The 10489-nt window shown below is 40.0% G+C and overlaps 1 pseudogene; it reads right to left on the bottom strand.

Annotated features, from left to right (window-relative positions):
* Window positions 1-3177: 3177 nt before the first annotated feature.
* Window positions 3178-3980, bottom strand: LOC110290152 (small ribosomal subunit protein eS1 pseudogene; annotated as a pseudogene).
* Window positions 3981-10489: the final 6509 nt, after the last annotated feature.

Raw genomic sequence — 10489 nt, 5'->3', positions numbered from 1 at the left:
AAACAATTCAACGTGTTTTCACCAAGACCAGGATAAGACAAAAGTGTTCACTCTCTTCACTCTTATTCAATATAGTGCTTGGAGTCTTAGCTAAAGTAATAAGAAAAGAGAAGGAAACAAGAGGGAAAGTATAAGTAGGGAAAGAAAAACTAAAAGTATACCTGTTTGCAGATGATGTGATTTGTTATATAAGAGAATCTAAAGAATCTACCACAACACTCTTGGAGCTGATAAATACTATCAGCAAAGAGGCAGGATACAAAACCAACATACAAATCCGTAGCCATCATAGAAATCAATGACAACTTACTGACACAAAAATTGTTTTTGGTGTTGCCATGGGAAAACATAACTTAAATTCATATTTGTTTTTCTTTTCTGAGGGTGTGGTGTGTTTTTTCTGAACCTCAGACAGTATTGTGCCATAGTGGGGCTTATTAGTTGTTTATTCAGTACACCAGACAAAGGCTTGGCGTTCAGCCAGATCACACAAATGCAAAGTAGAAGTTGATTTCCATTCTGATCAGGTTGTGCTTGCAATAGATGTTACAATCCAGATTTTCCTTCAACACAAACAAAAACAAAACAACAACAACAGAAATCAAACCAAAATAACATGATTCATTCAGCTTCAGGGAGAAAGTCCAGTGGATGCTCTCACCTGAGTTCCTTATTGTTTGGGCTTGAGATTACTGTCCCACTTGTCAGTATGCCCCCTGTCTTAGTCAGAGTTTCTATTCCTGCACAAACATCATGACCAAGAAGCAAGTGGAGAGGAAAGGGTTTATTCGGCTTACACTTCCATACTGCTGTTCATCACCAAGGAAGTCAGGACTGGAACTCAAGCAGGTAAGAAAGCAGGAGTTGATGCAGAGGCCATGGAGGGATGTTCTTTACTGGCTTGCCTCCCCTGGCTTGCTCAGCCTGCTCTCTTATAGAACCAAGACTACCAGCCCAGAGATGGTCCCACCCACAAGGGGCCTTTCCCCCTTGATCACTAATTAAGAAAATGCCTTACAGTTGTATCTCATGGAGGCATTTCCTCAACTGAAGCTCCTTTCTCTGTGATAACTCCAGCTGTGTCAAGTTGACACAAAACTAGCCAGTACAATTGACCCCTTGTCAACTTGACACACAAACACATCACTAGTAAGCCTCAACCCTTACATTCTTATTCATCCCCAAGGTCTAAATAACTTTAAACGTCCCACGGTCTTTACATATTCTTAAAATTTCAATCTCTTTAAAATATCCATCTCTTTTAAAATCCAAAATCTTTTTACAATTAAAAGTTTCTTAACTGTGGGCTTCACTAAAAAAGTTTCTTCCTTCAAAAGGGAAAATATCAGGGCACAGTCACAATCAAAAGCAAAAATCAATCTCCAACTGTTCAATGTCTGGGCTCTTCCAAGGGCTTGGGTCACTTCTCCAGCCATGCCCTTTGTAGCACACACATCATCCTCTAGGCTCCAGATGCCTGTACTTCACTGCTGCTGCTGCTTTTGGTGGTCATCTCATGGTACTGGCATCTCCAAAACACTGCATGACCCCTTCAGTCCTGGGCAGTCAATTGCAACTGAGGCTGCACTTTAACCAATGGCCTCTCACAGTGCGGAGCCTCAGCTGCTCTGTGTGACTCCCTTCATACCTTCAAAACCAGTACCACCTGGGTAACCCTTACACATTACCAAGTCCCGCTGCAGCAGGAGTACAGCCTTGGCTATCTCTGGAGCACAGCCTCTTTGTGCTTCCAGAAAACACTTCCCAGAAGATGTCACCTCAGTGATGCTGGTCTCTTCTAAATCACTGCTCATTTCTTAGCTCCAGCTAACCAGCATCAATAGTCCCAGTAATGCAAAGTTTTTGCTTTAGTAGTTCTGGTATCTTGTTAATCACAGCTGATTCTTCAGCCCCAGCTAACCAGAACTACAGAATCTTCAGTCAAAACAGCAATGGCCCTGAAGAGAGTCTTTAATTTTCCCTCTGAAATTTCACAAGCCAGACCTCCATCTTCTGCACTGTTCTCAACATTATCTTCCAAGCTCCTACACAACATCTGACAGAGCTCTTAACAACAAATGGATCTTCAAGCCCAAATTTCCAGAGTCCTTCCACAGTCCTCCCCAAAACATGGTCAGGTTGTCACAGGAATACCCCACTACGCTGGTACCAATTTGTCTTAGTCAGGGTTTCTATTCCTGCACAAATATCATGACCTAGAAGCAAGTGGGGAAAAAGGGTTTATTCAGCTTACACTTCCATACTGCTGTTCATCACCAAGAAGTCAGGACTGGAACTCAAGCAGGTCAGAAAGCAGGAGTTGATGCAGAGGCCATGGAGGGATATTCATTACTGGCTTGCCTCCCCTGGCTTGCCTCAGCCTGCTCTCTTATAGAACCAAGACTACCAGCCCAGAGAAGTTCCTACCCACAAGGGGCCTTTCCCCCTTGATCACTAATTGAGAAAATGTCTTACAGTTGTATCTCTTGGAGGCATTTCCTCAACTGAAGCTCCTTTCTCTGTGATAACTCCAGCTGTGTCAAGTTGACACAAAACTAGCCAGTACACCCCCTTTAGAAGAAGTTTGCTAACAATGACTAAAGGAAAGATATAAAGGCCAAGTTTTCTTCATCAGTACTATTCCCAAAGTGCTTGCTGAGACTTTACAGCAGATAACCTCGACCCTCTCAGTGCTGCCTGCTTGCTATCCATTTCACAGATACCAATCGAGGAACCCTTCCTAATTAACACCCTGCATAATGACATCCTTCACACAGTGGCTTCCCTGCCACAACTTACAATGGGACCTGTGCTATTCAGACATTCAGTGCTTTCAGTAGCAGCCTTGGCTGGGTGCTCTTGAGCCCTGCTTTGTATCAGGATGGGATCACATGGGCTATAGTTTGTGGATAGTTCCTTAAGGAATCTTCATTGTAAATTCCTCCCTAGTGCTTCCTTTGTTCTTCTGATTATCTTTAGTGTAGAGTTAGACTTCATTTGTTGATCTTTGTATTTATCATAGTTTTACATCTTGAACTTATTTCTTAATGACCTCCTTGACATGTCTGGATAGTTTAATTAATTAAATGATCATGAGTTCATTTCCAAATGGTCTTTATTATTCTTTTTTTCCCCACAAATAGGTCTTTTTATTTGTTACTATTAAAAATCTGAATTTTACACTGATTCTTGGACTGGTGGTCCATATCCATCAGCTTGCCCAACCTTAGCACCCGTCTTGTCTCCAGCTGCTTTGCCAGAGCTGCCACCTTCCCCATACTGCTCCATGAGCTTGCCCAGTTCAAACTTGGGTTTCTTCAGCACTTTTACTTTTCTAACAAAGACATCATGAAGAGGATAAATGGACTGGCAAGCCTTTTCTGTCTTTCCCAATGCTGTCTGGAATCGGTTTATTAACTACTTCCTTCAAGTAATTGGTCTGCACCTCTCGGGTCATGATTTCCATCATCTTCTTCTGGATCTGGCGGACTTGTTGGTGCTGGGCATAGGATGTCTTTCTTATCTGGTTGTTGCGTTTCTTATTGAAGCCAACACAGAAAAGTTGGAGCAAATACCCATCTGTCGTCTTGACATCACCGTGAGCTTCAATCATGGTCTGCCACTTCTTGACCATGGAGCACATTTTGTCCCGGGTAAGATCCATACCATGGAAGTTAGTCAGACAGTTTTTGCCCTGAACGTCCTCGGTGATTAGCTTGAATTTTCTAAATGCAACTTCATCATTCTGTAGATCTGCAAGTCTCACTTCAAACACACGACCTTTGAGGCTATCAGAGGCAATTTTGGTTCCTTGAGTCTTCGTGACTAGCCTCTTCTCGATGTCCCTAATATTGAACATAGCTGGGGCTTTCACATCGTACCAGTCTTTCTTAGGGAAAAAAAAAATGGATCGACCACTTTCTTCTTAGCTCCCTTCTTGCCCAACCTTTTGTCAGGCGCTTGTTCTTGCCAACCGCCATGGTGCAGACCGGAGAGCCAAAAGGTGGTCTTTATTATTCTTTCTCAATCTTTCACGCCCCTCCACATTTCTCTTTCTCCCACTACCTTCTTTCAATTCCATGGATTTATTATTTCCAATTTTTAGTATTATAATAGGTAAAACACAATATTGTAAATAAAGTCTGTCTCATTAGTTTTTAGACTTAGAATTTTTACTAAGCAGGTTTTAGTGATGAAATTTTTATCTATCTAAAATTGGGTTTATTAATTCTTCACAAACTTGTATGTTATATGTTCTCAGCCTCTGCTCTATCCTCCTTTGGTTGTACTTGAGTGGGAACCCTTGGCAGGACAGCATGCTAACTTTTATTTGTGTATATTTCTCTGGCCAGAGAATGTGCCTTGAGGATTCAAAGAGAATATTTCAAAAAGCAACAGGATGGTACAAAATCAATAAATTTGATTAAATCAAATAAGATTAAAGAATCTCTTCTATCTGAGTATAGTAAAGAAATAACTATGCCTCTCTGAGCTTGTGCCTTGCTTAGAGAAAAATACATGCAGTAGCCTTTTATATTTAATGGAAAGTAGCAGGAAAAACCCTGGATACCATGAGAGAGAGCAATCTGAATTACAGGGAAATCAAGAGTGACAAACTTAAGGTGAGCTGTTGGCCTTTTCATCCTGAAATTTAGAATTTAAAATAGTAACCTAAATAACATTGTTAGAATTCTAAGGGAGTAACATACTTCATTATGAGCTATTTTACTTGCAGAAACCTAAAGACAAGACATGTGATCATCTGTTTAGCAGAACAGTAAACATGGGATCAATCGGCCTTTTATTTTAGGGAGTGCTTTGATTTTCTTAGTCAGGGAAGGCAAAGCTGAGACACAGCTCCAGACTTTGAGTGACCTGACATCTCATGTTATCTCTAACTAATGCAAAAATCTTGTGGATGTGCATCGAACTGTTCAAGGAAGCTCCCAGAGCAGCGACACAGCAGGGCTCCTTCCTGGGTTAGTCTTGTGGCTTCCCCACCTCATCAGGGGACTTTTTACCAACCATTACTGGGACAGAAGGAAGGCAGACTAGAGGATCCTAAAGATTTCTTCCAGTCTCAGAAGGACGTTCAATATTTCATTCCACTACTCATGAGCCACAGCTTTTGAGAATGAGACCCATCTTGCCCCTCCCCACTTCACCTACCTCAGAAATTCTGGGAAGCATCCAGAAGGTAAATGAGAACTGGGTAGTGGGGGCAGGAGGATAATAATGCCTCCTTGTAAGCACTGTTGGAGCATACTTCCACTTTCATGGATCAGAAACTGATGGAAATGACTGGAAATGAACTGCCAGTGTCTCATTTTGAGAAAAGAAAAAAAGAGAAAAGCCACAGGGTTTTGACTCCTGAATTTCCCGAAGTGCAATTAGATTGCACTTGTACACAGTTCACGAAAGACAGAGCTAAACTTTGGGGTCAACAAGCTAAATTTGTAGCATAATTTTATCTATCTATCTATCTATCTATGTAGTATTATTTATTTACATTTCAAATGATGTCCTACTTCCTGGTATTCCTTCCATAAGATACTCACCATATCTGCCTCCCCTTCACCTCTAACAGGGTTCTCTCCCATCCACCCACCCACTCCTACCTCACCCTTCTAGCATCCCTCTTCTCTGGGGCATCAAGCCTCAGGATCAAGCACACTGCCTCCCACAGAGGCCAGACAAAGCCTGGTAGATATATATTGCAGGGTACATTGACCAACCCATGTATGCTCTTTGGTTGGTGGCTTAGTCCCTTGTAGCTCTGGGGGTTCTGGTTAGTTGATACAGTTGTTCTTTCTATGGGGTTGCCGTCCCCGTCAGCTCCTTCAGTCACGCCTCTCTTTCAACTGGGTTCCCAACCTCAATCCAATTGTTGGCTGTAAGTATCTGCTTCTGTTTCAGTCAGGTGGTGACAGAACTTCTTAGAGGACAGCCATGCCAGGTTAGTGTCTGCACACATATCTTAGCATCAGCAATAGTGTCGGAGCTTGGTGTCTGCACATATGATGGTTCCCAGGGTGGGGTGGTCTCTGGATGGCCTTTCCTTCAGTCTCTGCTGCATTTTTTGTCCCTGCATTTTCTTTAGACAGGAACAATTCTGGGTTAAATATTTTAAGATGGGTGGGTGGCCCCATCCCTCAACTATGGGCCATGTTTATCTACTGGATTTGGTCTCTTCAGGTTCCATCTCCTCACTGTTGGGTGTTTTGGTTAATGTCATTCCATTAGGAGCCTCCCACATCCCTGGTGTCTAGGATTTTCTAGTGTTTTCCCCTGTTTCCTACTCCACACTGCTGCATATTTATTATTATTATTATTATTATCATCATCACTACTACTATTATTACTATATCTTTTTTTACAGTCCAGTTGTTATCCCCCTCTTGGCCCACCCTCCAACAGTTCCTCATCCCATTCCTCCTGCCCTACCCCCACCACTCCCCCTGTTGTGGTAAATCTCCAACCCAAATATGTCCCGGCAATGAAAACACAACTCAGTTAATATGAATACATGCTGTGCACTTAGATTGGGCAGATCTACTGCTACACTACCATCTTCCACATTTATGAGACCCCTTATAACCTGCAGTTTCTCCAGGCCATGTGGTTTTGCTCTGCTTTTCTTCTTCTTCCTCCTCCTCTGTATCCTTTCCCTCTTCCATTTTCTCCTCTCTCCCAGCCTTTTGCTCCACCTTCCCTTTTATCTGCCCAGTCATCAGCTCTTCTTTATTTTACAAATTAAGGTGGCAAGCAGGTTTACAGGAAGACACCTGAGTGCTGACTCATTCCTTGTTTGCAGCTACTCCCAGGAGAACAGAATTAACATCAAATATAATTAGCCCTAGGGCTATCCACAACATTTCCCCCTTTCTGTCCAATTAAAAGGCTATTTTATCTCACATATAATTGAACATAACCATTACTATTTTGTAATTTATAAAGTACATCCATTGGTTGGGTGTAAGTATCTGCATCTGACTCAGCTGCCTGTTGGGCCTCTAGAAGGGCAGCCATGCCAGGCTCCTGCCTGTAAGCACATCATAAGTTCTAGCTAGAGCAATAAGATAACAAAAGGAGATCAAAAGGATACAAATTGGCAAAGAAGAAGTCAATGTATCAGCATCTGCAGATAATATGATAGTAAACATAAGCAACCCCAAAAATTCTACCAGAGAACTTCTACAGCTGATAAACAACTCCAGGAAAGTGGCTGCATATAAAATTAACTCAAACAAATCAGTAGCCTTCCTTTATACAAATGATAAACAGACTGAGAAAGAAAATAGGGAAATAAGTCCCTTCCCAACAGCCACAAATAATATAAAATATCTTGGGGTAACTCTAACCAAACAAATCTAATTTTAACATAATTTAATACACAAAAGCTTAATGTTTTGAAACCTTAAGAAATTACAGAGGAATTTGAACATAAGAACACCCCTTATCTGCAATATCTTTTTTTTTTTTTTTGTCAGTATCTTGCAATTGAGACTCACACTTAAGGAAGTATTACATTATCACATGCACTTGCAAACCTATGAGGTGGGCTCAGTTAATTTTGGGAAGATAGACTCAATGAATGCTACAATTTTTATTAGGCATCCATATCTTGTGTGTATCTGTGTGGGATGTATAGTACACATGTGTAGAGGCCACAGGACTACTTTGGACACTGGTTCTCAGAAGTACTGTCTACCTTATTTTGAAACAAGGTGTCTGACTAGCCTACAGCTTGCCATGTAGGGTAGAGTTACTAGCCATTTAGCCCCAGACATCTATTCTGTAGTTTGTGTTACTGCTATTGTTTTGTCCGTTTGTTGTCTTTCATTTTATTTCATTTTTTTCTTCAATTCTTTTTTTTTTGAGAAAAATTCTCCTAGATAGATTCTTCAACCAGCTACACACTGGAGCCAGAAATTTGAGAGATATTCTGTGTTGTCTAGGTTAGCTTTGGTTCACAATTCTCTATCAGTTTCTTAGGTAGTTGAGCTCATATGTATGCCCACACTGCTCCTGATGAAATTTCCAAAACTAAAGTAGAGATAGATTCTATACAAATAATGTAGCAAGGTGTCACAAGTTCTATTCTAGATACAGCACTGATGTGGGGGGCACAGAATAGATATGAGAAAAGTTTGTTTATGTGAATGGAAATTTTGAAGTCTCTCACATCCTTTGATTGAAAGTGATAGTATCCTGAAGCTTACTACTAACTCTTTCTCCTTCCAGTAAGGCTCTAACTGACCCCTCAGTGCCTTCTGGGAGTGTTACACAATGCTTTCATAATCTTGTTAACGAAATCATGCAGTAGCTCTCCCTCTCTTGTCATTTGCAGATTTGATCCACCTCCCTTGTATGTTCCCATCCAAGTCTGTAATAACAATTTTGCTCCATCCAGTGCCATTGACCTACACATTGAACTACTCTAGTATGAAAAAAGCCTCAAGCCACTAGAGAGTTTCTTTGTTCTCAAACTGATTCCAGCTATGAAAGCTCTGAAAGAAACAAAACTTTTCAATTCTCCAGCGGAACAGTTGCTTTCCAAAAAATCCTTCAGTAAAAGTCGCTTCAGACAAGAAAGCATGGCAATGGATGCAGAGTTCTATTTTCTACAGCCCCTTCTTCAAATGCTAATTATCATACTTCAATGGTAGACCTGGTGACAGGTACTCCTGGACATTCAATTTAATCCCTACAAAATCTGCCTTACAAGCTGGCTTCTCTTGCTTACACTTTATAGATGTAGAGATTGAGATAATAAGAATTTATATAGTTTATACACTAATGTAAGACAATAACTAGATGAACTGAAATAGAAAATGGTTTTCATCTCTCCCAGATGTAAACAGTTTTATTGGCAACCTGCTGTGCCGGCTCCCTGAATGCAAAAGCACTCATTATTTTATTGACATGTGAATCTTCTTGCGTTTTTTGCCTAACACTTTGCTGAGGATTTTCTCTACACATTACGCCAATAAACTATTAGAGCGGGAGATTTGTTTAAAGTAGATTTTTAGATTCAACCTTTAGAGAATTTTGATTATGTGATATTTTAACTAGGTACTTATAATTTATGTGCCTTTCTTTCTCTATGTCAGTGGTTTTCAACCTGTGGGCCATGACCTATTTGGGAGTTGAACTAATATTTCACAGGAGTTGAATATCAGATATCCTATATATCAGCTATATACATAACAATTCAAAACAGTACGAAAATTACAGTTATAAAATAGTAACAAAATAATTTTATGCCTGGGGGTTACCACAGCATGAGGAACTAGGTTAAAGGGTTGTAGCACTAGGAAGGTTGAGAATCACTACTCTAGGTGATCTGATGGCCAAGAAAGTGTTGAAACACTGGGATATCACCCAGTGTTAGCTGTGAATGCATAGTTGAAAACATAGTTGAAAAGTTTTCCCTTTCTAGAAATAGGAGAGTCAGTTTCCATCTTCTAGGAAATGTGTCTTTCTTCTATGCAAATAATGGATTTCCTATTTCTGAAGCAAAAATCCAAACAGTTGTGTCTTGTTTACATTTGGCTCTTCACGTTCGTCATGCACACCATCATGAACTTTTACAAAATTGGATTTTCAAGGATTCTTGTACTGTGACATTGGCTACCTCCAGACTAATGCACAAAACACAGACAGGAACTGGCTTACATCTGCTTAGTAAACTCACTATGAAAAAAGGGAAGAAATATAGGCCTTTATTTGGATAGAAGTTACCAATAGTTTCTTGTAGGAGAAATATATAGCTCTTTTATATATTTATAATTTATATATATTATAGATATATAAGAGAGTTCTGGAGTGTTATTCTGTTTTGTTAGAGAGATGCAACTGTGCTATTTTAAGGTCTCTTTTCAAAAGCCACTCTTCTATATTATTGATTTCTTCTCGTAATTAATGCTATGTACTTTAAGACCAAGGCTGGAAAATGCCAGCAGGTGTTAGAACCTAAAAGTATTCTCCACAACTTTACATAATGAAAAGTAAAATATTCAAAATGCATAACTACCGTCTTTCTGAAAGATCACTGTCAATTTTAAGGACTTCTGTAGTTATACTGATAATAAAGCAAGTTTGTGTTTTTCTGTTTCTGTATTAGACAGTAGATTGTGAATTTCAGATCCCCTCCATCTTCCTTCACTTCAGCCTGCCTGTCAAAGCATCGTGGTTGATGTTGAACTTTTTTTGTGATAGTTAGTTCATGACGTTTTATTTTTCCATAATTTAACAGCATCGTAGAAAGCTCCACTTGCTGCAAATATCAAATGGCGAAAAGAATTCAGACATCGCTTCTTAACCCCTGCAAGGAATCCTCTCAACAGTAATTTTCAATTATTTTTAATTACAGCAACTTTTTAAAAATAGTCAAACCACATATCAGATGATTTCTTCTAATCTTCTGTTTAACATGTGCCACTGTTGAAACTGGAAAGTTTGTTCCAAAATCCAGAGGGCACTGGTT

The sequence above is a fragment of the Mus caroli genome, unplaced genomic scaffold, assembly GCF_978045245.1.
Source record: "Mus caroli unplaced genomic scaffold, Mus_caroli_1 scaffold_2, whole genome shotgun sequence".
Taxonomy (NCBI): Eukaryota; Metazoa; Chordata; class Mammalia; order Rodentia; family Muridae; genus Mus; species Mus caroli.
The sequence above is the reverse complement of the archived record's forward strand: the minus strand, read 5'-3'. Positions and strand labels throughout refer to the sequence as shown.